Below are 11839 nucleotides of genomic sequence, written 5' to 3'. Positions count from 1 at the left end.
GGAGGGTCTTTTCTCTTCTTTGTTACTTTTGATTGTGTGTTGAGGTTCTTAATTTGAGGTGCAATCGGTTGGGTTGAGGTAGTTTTCATTTTTAGTAGAATGCCATCTCTTTCATTAAATACTCATTGTCTTCACAATCTTTGTCCTTGCCCAATCGTGAGTGTTTAGAGCAACAACTCTAGGGGTTTGGCTTTGACTTAGCTTTACTTCTATGGAGCTCTACGTGTTCGTGTGTAAGTTATTGAAGCATGACTTTTGAAACTCGTTCCTTCATTAAGAGTTATCCTTGGCCTTCTTTGTTAGCAAGAATGGTGTGTTTGTCTCCCACTGCATGGCTCGGTCCGTGCATTTTTTAGAAGATCATTTTTGTGGTTGATGTGGGTGGTTGATTGTGAGATTGATTGTTTGGATTTCTAAATGTTGAGGGTTACTATAACCTTGCTCACTCTATTCCACCAATTTCCAAAAAAAGTCATTCTGCCAAATGCCAAAAAAAATTGTTCTGCCAGAAAAGCTATTTTGCAAAAATATATACTGCCAGAAAAGATATTTTGCAAAAATATGTATCGCCAAAAAAAGCTATTTTGTAAAAAATGGGTTAGCCTACTAAAATGGCTTTTTGCCTACCAAACGGGCTTTTTGCCTACCTAACGAGCTTTATGCGTGCTGGTGAAAAGATTGTTAACTATTGGATATTTAAAAAAAGAAAGAAAGAAAAGTTGTTCTTTAAAAGAAAAAGGGTTGTTCTACAAAAAAAAACTATCCTACCAAAAAAGCTATTTCACGAATCTATATACTACCAAAAATGCTACTTTGCCAAAAAAAGCTGTTATGCCAAAAAAGGTAGTTCACAAAACAATATACTACCCAAAAAAACTATTATGCCAGTTATCTTGAAACCTTACATATCGATAATGTGCCATGGCCATCTCATCCAATCCATGGTTCTTGCCATTCCAGGTATTAGCTATTGTTTATTCTCATTCTTTGCATATTTTTTGTCATCCTTTTTATTGAGAAAGCTTCTTCTTCTACGTTCATCCAAAGAGTCAATTTTTAACCTTCTATTTTTAATGTTATTTTTCATGCTTGCAGAAAGTCAAAGAAACCTATATGACTAGTGCATGCAAGATATTGATTTCTCAAATTGTAGTACGAATATGATTACTGATATTTAGGTAATATGCTAGTGTCCCATCTATTTGCAAGACTTCTTTGCAATACTATTGGACCCTAATATTCTTGGTGTTGCTTCAATTTGATTTCTTACAACATTCCTCTCTTTTGATGCATGTTCACGATGCAAAGTAAAGATTCAAAATCAGCAGTAGGGATAGCCGATCTAGACACAAGGTCAAAGGATATGATTGTAGTCCATGACCAATATTATTTAGGTTGCAACCAAGGATGAGTTGAGCTCTTGCGAGCGTAGTATTATTCATGTATTCATTGGGCTTCAATTCCCAAAGGCGCAAATCTTTGCATGTCACCAAGGCAATAATAAAACACTACCCCTAACATTTGTAGGGATGATCTTGTCTCGATGGACCCTGAGTCGTGTCCCATGTTCATTTTTTTTCACTCTTTCTTTCCCTTTAGGAAAATTTCACTAAAAGGTAGGATCCAAATTTTGTTTTAAGTTATGCGCTCCATGACAAAAGAAGGAACTATGAAGTATAGGGAGTGAGCAATGAATTAATTAATAAAGAAATACCAAGGGTGCAGTTTTTGAAAATCATTTTACAACATTGTTTTTTTGAGCTCATACCATCGTGGCTTTGTGAGCCAATATGTGTTTGCCATTGTTTAAAGAGTCTGCCTCCGGTTTGAATACCTAGCTATCTCTTACTAGTTTGGCTTGATATAAATCTCCACAACAGATGACATCGACATCTCCAAATATTCTAAATGGTTTCTTTTGAATATTCTCATATGGAGGTCTGCAAAATCCAATGTATGTCTTCCTACTAATGAGATTTCATTAAAGACAATAAGTTGTAATTGTTCTAAAGACGGATCAATATGTCAAGCTTTTCCTTTGAAAGGGAGGTTAAGTTTTTTGTTTGGAAAGGTAAATGTAATGCGTATTGTATAGTGAGTTTGTTTATTTTGTAAGCTGCTTTACCTTTGTAAGCTAGCATTAATACATGCAGTAACTCATAATCTACATTTGAAATGGTTTGGTTATAAAATTGGAGTAGGCCTTGGACTATAAGTAACAGAAGGTATGTTTTGCCTGTACCAACTCCACCAGTGAGAAATGAATGTATTTTCTCTATTGGATAAATCCTTTTCCATATCATAACATCATCAAATAGTTGCCTTTGTTCATCGTTCAAAGTTCGAATCATTTTGAAGTACTCATCATTATGCATAATAAGAATTTGTTTTTTGACTGGAATAATAAAATTTTCGGTTTTCTTTTTTTTTTTCCATACTTTGCATGTCAAATGCAGTGTCATAGTTATTCATTTGTGGGATGTTTGATTTTTCTAGTTTTGGATCATCATTGACAATTTTTGTGTACAAAGATTTATTTCATAGTATAATTCATAGCTAGAATTATAGGCTTGTTTCCACGAACCATGTATTAGTACTTCATGATTTTCATGGCCTTTAAAACGATAGTATAATAGTACTTGTTTTCGATAGTAATTCTCTGGATCCTTGATGATGTTGAATTTCACGAATCTTATCATTCTTGGTTTGCATCTTTTCTTAATGTTGCCGTTGTCAGAGTAGCTATATTCTGCTGCAAATGTTGCGAGGCAAATGTCATCTATGTTTTTTCTTTTTGTGTATTTAGTGATGATGGTGTCACATGTTATGTTGGTGGAATCACTGGGAGATGTTGCAGTTTTTTTTTTCACTTGAGGATGAGTGCTTTGCTTTCTTGTTTGTTTGTGTTTATAAAGTAGAAGCTCCTTGTTATTCTATGTAAGGATAAAGATAGAGTAATGAAAGATGCCAATTGTGCACTCATTTGTTGTGCATGTAAAAATGTGTTTTCCATTTTTTGTAGCCTTAATAATACACAGTATTGTTGTCTTATATGCAACTTTTAATTGTGTGTTGAAGACTTTTTGTTATTATGTCATCCATTTTTGTAATGTATGAGGTGTAGTATGTCATGGCTGAATATGCATCCATAATGTATAGTATGTCCATATTCGATTGCCACAAGAAACTCATTTTCAGATTGAAAGGGTTTGTGAAAATATCCTTTGGTTGTCTTTTCAAGAATAGTGTTGGCTTTCCTATTTGTGATCGTATTGCTAGTACATATGTTGATATGTCTATTCCAATATTATCAATCCACTCGGTGAATGTTATTTTTGTTTTGGTATCCATACTATGTAAATGTGTAGCAATTTTTGTGTATATTGCTTTGTTAATGTGGAGATCATTGCATTTAAAGGGGTTAGAATCATTGTTTTATCTAGTGGAGGCTTTGGATAATGGAATCTACAAATGCTAGCTCTCTTTTTGTGGCATGTAGATGTATGTTTATGTGTTTGAATGTCTTTGATACTTGGTGGTACTAGGTTTTTGTCACATGTTATGTACTTATCAACAAAAGATGTGATGTCATTATTGTCATGAATTCCATATGTTGGTGCATTTTCTATCCACATGATTCCATGTTCATGTTGGCTTCCTCTACTTTGGAATTCCATGAGATGAAGTAATTGTATATTTTTGCGAGTATTTCATTGTCTTTCAGTATCACTTTGAGGAATTGTTGGATTTTGTGAGTATAATACCTTGCACAGATCGTTGGGTTTTTCCTTATTAAGTCCCTTGTGTCAATGTTTTTGTGTTGTCGTGTTATGTTTTGTTCATTTTTAGTAGAGTATATGTTATATAAACATTCTCTTAAAGGTTCCCACATTCTTTCTACACAAGACAATGTCATAAATAAAGATGAAGAACCTAGTTGCCTCATCATTGCAAATGCATCTTTCCTGAGTTTTTCTTTTTGGTCTGAAGAGCTACGCAAGTTTTCGAAGTCCCTGTATCCAATGTTGGATTTTAAAATGGCTTCAATGTTTGTATCATTGGAAACATCTTTTATGCATAGTACTTTGTTTTATAGCACACCTTTGCCCAATCGCACCCAAATGGATTGCATTACTTGATTAATGAGAACCTTAATCGATTTGAAAGATAGGTTGGGTATATTTTGTGAAAACTTGAGTGATTTATGTGTTAGTTCCCATTTTGCGATGTATTGATATGTCAGCCAAGGATTTTGAATCTATCTTTCTAAGCCAAAGAAAAGTGTAGGGAAATTTACCTCTTCACTATTCTTGTCTTGAAAGAGTCCCAATGGTCTATTGTTTTCACAAGGGGCTACATAGTTGATGTCAGTTTCATAATCATGACCTATTCAATTGTAAACAATGTTGTGTATTAGAGTATCTGTATAAGTTTCATCAGTGTCATCTAGGTAGTTCCACTTTGATGGTTGCCCCAACTTGAATCAAAAATGGATTCTTCACTCCAAGCTAGGAGCTAGGACTAACCATTGAATAGTCTTGTTGGAAAATTTCATTCTCTGGCTTAAATACATCAAAATAATCTGATTTGCAGTAACTTGGAAAGTGTATAACAAGCTTCTCTCTGAGCCCAGGGGCAACAAAATTACTGTGGTTGAGATAGGCTCTAAAGATCATGCAATACCCTTGCTCACCAATATGTCCACAGATGCCACCACACCACAAAAAATTAGATCCTTCCTAGAAGGGTGATAGTGTTCCATGAATAAGAACAAAAACTCTAACAAAGAATGATTAATGTCCATATATTTCCAAATAGAGTGCACCATGAGAAAGAGCGCATGCACTATATTCATCATATTGTCTTGATCATGGAAAAAAGCCAGTCATAGAACAAAGCCAGCTTCCCATCAACCTCCACATGCTAGCTTTTACACATTTCAAAAGCCACCCCACCAATGCCCACCTTGGCACTATATCGGATTGAAGGATTTGGTTGGTAGGAGTGTACACAACAAATAAAACGAATCAAGTCACAAATTAAGGTCTCACTTCCTAGTGTTGACAAGCAGCATTGAGCAAACCATGTCTGATACTACCACTAACTGTCCAAACGTACACGAGTGAGCATAAATCTATGTGCTTCCAATTTTGGGGTTATGTAAGAAGCTAAGAATTAGGTGGGTGTACACATCACATATAGTCATGCAATGTCAGCAAAACCTATAGCATGAAAAGCTACAGTGTTTGGACAATAATTCCTTCTAGATGGACTCGAACTCTAGAACAAAAGCCACATCATGCAAGAGCTACACCAGGTGCTGCCCTATTACAAGGCAATCCTAAAAGCATTCTCTGAGTATCTTTACATAGAAATCAACCTCATCCTTCCTTAGCTCATTCAATGCAAGGTCTTTGGCCATAAAATGGTCGGGTAGAAGGCGAAGATAGGTGAAAATTGTATTTGTCAAAAGTCCCAAATTCCCAATCAACCAGCTCGAGTTGCTGTGTAGCATGTCTAGCAGTTGGGTTGAAAGTGCTAGGCTAATATCACCTCCAACGATGCGCAAAGCAAAGAAAGATACAAATTGTCAAAATTAGACGTAGCCAAACTAATTAGTTATCTAACAAGCCATAAGCATTGAGTCCAACTTCCTATTGTTGCATGTCGGTGTAGCAGGGAATAGGAAAAGGACCTTCCAAAGGATGATGGTGTCGTGTGTTGTCTATGATAGGGCAAGAGAAATAGGGCCTTCTAAAGGATGTCGTGTCACTAGTTTGTGTCTTAGTTTGTGCATGTGCTATTTTTGGATTTCTTTGTGTCGTGTCACTAGTTTGTGTCTTGGTTTGTGCATGTGCTATTTTTGGATTTATTTGATCATGCAACAGCTCACATGTCGATGTGGAAGGGAAGAGAAAAAGGGTCTTCGAGAGAGTTTGTTGTCAGCCATTTGGTTCTTGGCTTAGGATGTGCTATTTTGGTATTTTGTTGATGTTTGCTCACTGATAAAAGGTAGCATGCATGCAGTCGAGTCGTATTTGTGTCTTGCAATTGTAGTCAGAGCGTACATATTTGGAAAAAGAGGGCTTCAACGGTTATGGGGAGTGCTTGTGAGTTGGATACAACAAAATATGTGGGAGGTAATTCTTTTATTTTCATAGGTGATATTGTTTGATGGAGCAGACTTGATCTGAGTGGTTGGAGTAGGCGAGCTGAGTGGTTTCCTAGTGAGCATGTGTTTTAATTGATGTGTGGCCTGTTTGTTCTTTTGAGAGTAGATAATCAAGATACATTTCTTAACTTTTAAGCTTTGACTTCTTCAGATGTCTGAATCAGGTTCCCGATTTAGGATTCTTTGCCATCAAGTGCAACAAGTGTTGAGTTGGTGCAGTCTCTCTTTCTCTTTGCCTGTCTCCCTTTCTTTGTGTCTCGTACTTGCACAAAGTCCCCAGATATGCTTGCCCAAATTGCTAGTTATCCCAGACAGACTGTTAGTTTATTAGAGAGTTAGTTAAGCCTTTTTGGAAGGCTAGACAAGGTACTTACCTGTGGCGTACTGAAGCTAAGACAAGCACGGAGACCAGAGAGAGTGTATGGAGAGAAGTGAAGTAGATCTCAATCATACAATTGAGCTTTTGCACATCTCGTCTTAAGTAGGGTTCGGCCAATGTGTACGTACTATTGTTCAGTTTCTTTGTCCTATAATTCTAGAATTGCTAGACTCTGCTATGCATGAGGCCTTCGTGGTAGCTTCTTTGTACTTTTTATACTCGTTCTGATTTCTCAAAATATGTCATTGAATCTTGAATGTCATGTGGATTATGTGTAGTTGTCTATCATTATTGTCTATTTACTATGGTTAGTGATGCATGATTGCTTGCAATGTTATCGTCTTGTCTTCCAAAGTTGTTGGAAGATGTTCTATGGAAGGCCCGACATTTCAAGATATTCTGACTTCAATGCAAGAGACCTACTATCAAACTGGTTGGAATACTCTTGTTTTAGCTCATAAGTGCATTCTACAGACTACAAGTGTAATGGAAGACTAGCACTTTGTCAGAGATGTGCTGAGTCAAAAGAGTTGATATTGATAAGTATATTGCATAGACTGTAAGTGCAATGGAAGAGCAATACTTTCTGAGAGTTGTGCATCAGCTGAATGTACATTATGTATTTTGGGAATTTCACTTTGTTAATATATATTTTTTATCTTTACAATTACGTTGAATATCTATGGTTTTACTTCCAAAACTGCAATTATGTTAATGTGGAATTATAAGTTATCTGTAATGCTTAATAAATTATTTATTTAATGGCATTAACTATTCAACCATCTATGTAGGAGATTCTTATTGCAATGAGATCGATCGTACGACTAGTTAAAGTAGGATATGTTTATTTGTTTTTTTGATTCAAAATAAAAAGAGTTCAAACTTTAGTCCTTAATAAATTAATCATAAGTTATCTTTCCATTTCACTAATTAAGAATGCACTTGCAAGCAAATCCAAGGATTCTACCATTTGCTGGCATTTGTTCCCTTTTAGACTGTTTTTTGTATTTGCTGCATTTATTAAATGACCATAAGGACCTTCAGTGCACTATTGCCATTATGTGACCTTCATTTCACTGATCAAGAATGCACTTGTAAGAAAATCCAAGGATTCTACCATTTCCTGGCCTCTGATCCCTTTTTCAAGGTTCTCTTTCTACCACAAGCCTCAGGTGCCCTAACATCCTATTGGTAAGTTGCAGTTTCTACTGCTCTTAGAGATTGGTCTACATCAACAAAATCTAAAGGCTTAGATGTGAACTCCTCTCAGATAAGCATTGGATATCAAGAGGCTATGGTGGTTGAAAGGGCTATCGGGGAAGGGTTGATGGCTACTACTGAGGTTGCTAGCTGATGTGTTGCACCAGGTGATGCTAGAAGAAGGAAGCTTTGGCCTCCTTTATAGTCCAAAAGGCTCCTATCATTTCACACAAATTGGTCCAGTACAAACTGCTATGTAGTTTCCATTTCCAGAAGCTAAATCAAGTTTAAAAATGATTCTGAGCCAAGTTGAAAGAATGATGTAACTCTACCATTTTTTTCCTACCTACATGGTCTTGCTATAGCTAACCTGGCCTGTTTTCTATTGCATACTACTGTGGATGATGACCCTATGCTGTTGATCTACTGCCATGCCTCTTGTGTCTAGATCTAGCCTTGGCTGAGGGTTTGGCAGCCTTGTGGGGCTAGGTAGATGGCCACAGGCCATTAGATGTCCATGATATCATCTATGTGCTCCAAGAGAGTAGAGAGACAGCTACAATAGATGAGATGGGCATGTGTGTATCTTGTTTGGGTTGGGATAGTATCAAGCAAAAGATAGGTGTGAATGGTCTGCCCGAGCATGCTCATGTGTGCCTATGCCCATGACATGAGTTTTGACGTGTGAGTGGGAAAGAAATGTCAGTCCACTTGGATGAATTTCTTAGGTTTGTGCCCTTTTCACCTGTAGTTCTGACCTTGTCTTGGCATCCTTTGAGTGTCCTTCCAATTTGGCCTCACTTTAGCTTTCATTTTCTTGGAGCATTCCATGATCATACTTTGGGCATTTTGTACCTCTTCTAGGCTCTTTTGCAAAGCTGCATTTTCCTTGAGCACAGTCTCTAGTACCATGGCATCCGATGCTGGAGGCTTGCTCATCTTGCTTTTGTTTCAATGCATGATTTTGCCTTCCTTGATCAGTGTGAACCCTTGCTTCATAGAGGTGGCAAAGGGGAGGCATTCTCCACTTGATGGCATCTTCGATGACTTGAAATTCAGCATCTTTTAACCTAGAAGTTATGTTGTGCTTGTACCTGTCTCAAGCATTCCTAATTGGTTTAGCTGAATATATCTTTCAATATCTATACTATTACAAAATTTGATTTGATTTAGGTGGGTTGTAGTCATGCAAAATCAACTATGACTCTGCATTTTTCCTACTTTCCCTACTCACACATTGTTCTATATTTGCTACATTCATTAGATGACCATAACTTTCATGGTTAGGACCTTGACTCATCACTTAACTATGCTAAGTTAATCAATAACTTGCTCCATGTTATGCTGTAGGGCTATAATAGCATATGTCCATGCCTCATGCTGTTGTATAGAACTAGCTCCCCACACTATTGTGACACATGCTTGTTCCTCCTCCTGCAATTGAAATAGCCAGGACATTAAAAAGACTTTTAAAGAGGAATGGATGTCAAATGGAACATGGGACATACCACAATAAAATGTTACAAAACCAAAATTAAGCACTATTGCGATTGTGTGACCTTGAGTGTTTAACATTACTCCCTTCTTGCATAGCCTTTCATGCCGATTGATCTCCTCCCATAGCCTCGTCTTTCGCTCCTCACCATAGGTAGCTGCCACTATCATAGCTGCATGTGCTACCCCATTTAGCTTTGTGCATCTCACCCTTCTGATGTGATAAGCCCCCCACCCCCTGCAGACTTTGCACTCCTCTCAATTCACCTTTAGTACTTACACAACCCCTTTTGCCTATTCTTCTCCTCGGGTTTACAGTCTCTATGTTTCGGCCTCTCCACCATCCATGTGGCTTCACTCCTCTCCTCGCTAATCATGTCTCTACTGTTTGCGACCCACCACACACTCTTTGCATTGAAGTTTGCATCCGATTGCCTCCCGCCACATCTTCTCCATCTCCACCATGCGTGATGGACTTATAGTTCCTTGTCTTAATTATTTTATATACACCACCACCACCACACACCCCCCCATTCCCTTTTTCCCCCTTTTTTGTTAATTCTCTTACTTATATTCTAAATCCCCCTCCCCTCCCTTTTAGTCCCCTTACAGTATTTCCTTTATTAATAAACCCCTCCCTCCTTTTTAATTTTGCTATAGCTATAAGTTCTATTTACCCTTTTTTTAATCTTTCTGTAAAGTAATCTTGCACTTAAGTTACTTTGTCTTTCATTACTTTTTCTAGGTGCTCTAATTTTATGCTCTCATAGAGGTTCCCTTTTCTTTTTCCATTACTTTTTCTATAAGTACTTTTTTATCCCTTATTCTTGCTCTTCTAAAAGCCTTCCTTTTCCCTATATCCTTCTCCATATATAACTAAATCCCCTTCTTTCTCTCTCTTTATATTTTTCTCCCCCTCTCTAACCTAATTCTTCCTCTACCAATACACTCATTAACTCATTATTAATGAACACTTTCTTAATTAATGTTTTCACTACTATTAAACTTATCTTATTATTCCTATTCATAATATGTACCTTTCCTTTTTCTTTTCACAAAATTAAATTTATTTTTAAGAGTTTCTCTTTTTCCTCTTACCTCTTTTCTTGTTTTTTCTTCACTTATTTATTCCTTGTTTACCCTACCTTATCGCTAGTCACTCCCTTAATGATTACCCTTTCTTAATTTTAATTTTTTACTCTTCTATCACACTATTTGGAGACCTTCTTTTGGCCTAGCTTGATGTTTTTCATTATTGTTTTTAGGTTTAGTAGGTGCTCACTATGACTTCTATGATGTTAATTTATGCCATCATTTCCCTGATGAGATATGGTGCCATGTGCACATAGATCAAAGGCTAAGCTATGGTATAGGAATGTATTAAAGTAGCACCCTAGGATGTGGACTACATGATGTGGAGATGTGGATCAAGGATATCCACAAGGAGAGATGTGGATCAGAGGATCACACAAATGTTGACTATTCTAAGGGCACTCTCTATACAAGAGGCCTATCATGTATTGTTGAGTAAAGAACACACATTGCAAGAGATATAGATTTGTTATCTCCCTCTCATGTCTTATTCAGTGTGCTTTGAGCCTCCTTAGTTCTTCATTGATCTTGCATGCACTAGGCTTAGTGGCGATCATATATTGGATCCTTCACATGGTATCAGAGCATAGGTTGCCCACTAGCCTAGGTAGTTTAGAGTGAGTGACACACTCTTATCTTGATGTTAGGGAGATTTTCTGAGATTATGTCCATGAGAAGATAGTTTCAATTCATGGTGGATTCTTGAGTGTTCATTATTCTATTCTTAGGAGAGAGAAATCAATCCTTTGATAGAGTTCATTGAGAGAGAAAGAGACACGGAGAGTCTACTTAGTTCATTGAGAGATTTTTTCCCCAAGAGGGAGACTAGTGCTTCTCTTATCTAGGAGAGATAGAAAGCATTGTGAATTGAGGGAGACCTTAGTGACTCTCTCAGCACCAGCAAATCTCAGCTAGAGCCCTAACGCCTGCATTGACAGCCTTCTACAAGCAAGCCTCGAACAATAGTTCACCAACATCAACCTCAACGCAGCAAGCAAAGCAAGAGTCTCCAACTACTACGCCTCAATGAACTCTGTTGATCAAAAACTCTAGTGAAGGCTCCCGACTGTTCACACCAACAATAGTACAAAAGCTTCAACACAACCCATAGTATTAGCTCCAAATGGCTCAGCTCCTTCTCTTCTATGCTAATCAATGAGCAGGGTAGGGATGGTGAAAAGCACTGTGAGTGCCACCTCCGGAGCTAACAACGGGTCTCCACGGCTCCATCTACAGCCACAAGCTTCAATGCTCAACAACCCACAATGGCACACTTCAACACTCCAATGATGCTAACGATGAGTTCTCATAGCACACTTCGCAATCATCGTTCGCATTGCCTCTCCAATCGCGACACCATCTCCATCACCAATGCAACCAGTTTCATGCAAAGACCTCTTTTGTTTCTAAGGTTCATGGCTTGAGTCATAGCCAACATATAAGTTCACTGGTTTTTTCTTATGCCATGAGAGATTCCTTTGAGATTGACCTCTTCCTTTGAA

This window comes from Dipteris shenzhenensis, chromosome 24 (genome assembly GCF_047967505.1).
Source record: "Dipteris shenzhenensis isolate YYH24624 ecotype China chromosome 24, Dip_SZ_1.0, whole genome shotgun sequence".
NCBI lineage: Eukaryota > Viridiplantae > Streptophyta > Polypodiopsida > Gleicheniales > Dipteridaceae > Dipteris > Dipteris shenzhenensis.
The sequence above is the reverse complement of the archived record's forward strand: the minus strand, read 5'-3'. Positions refer to the sequence as shown.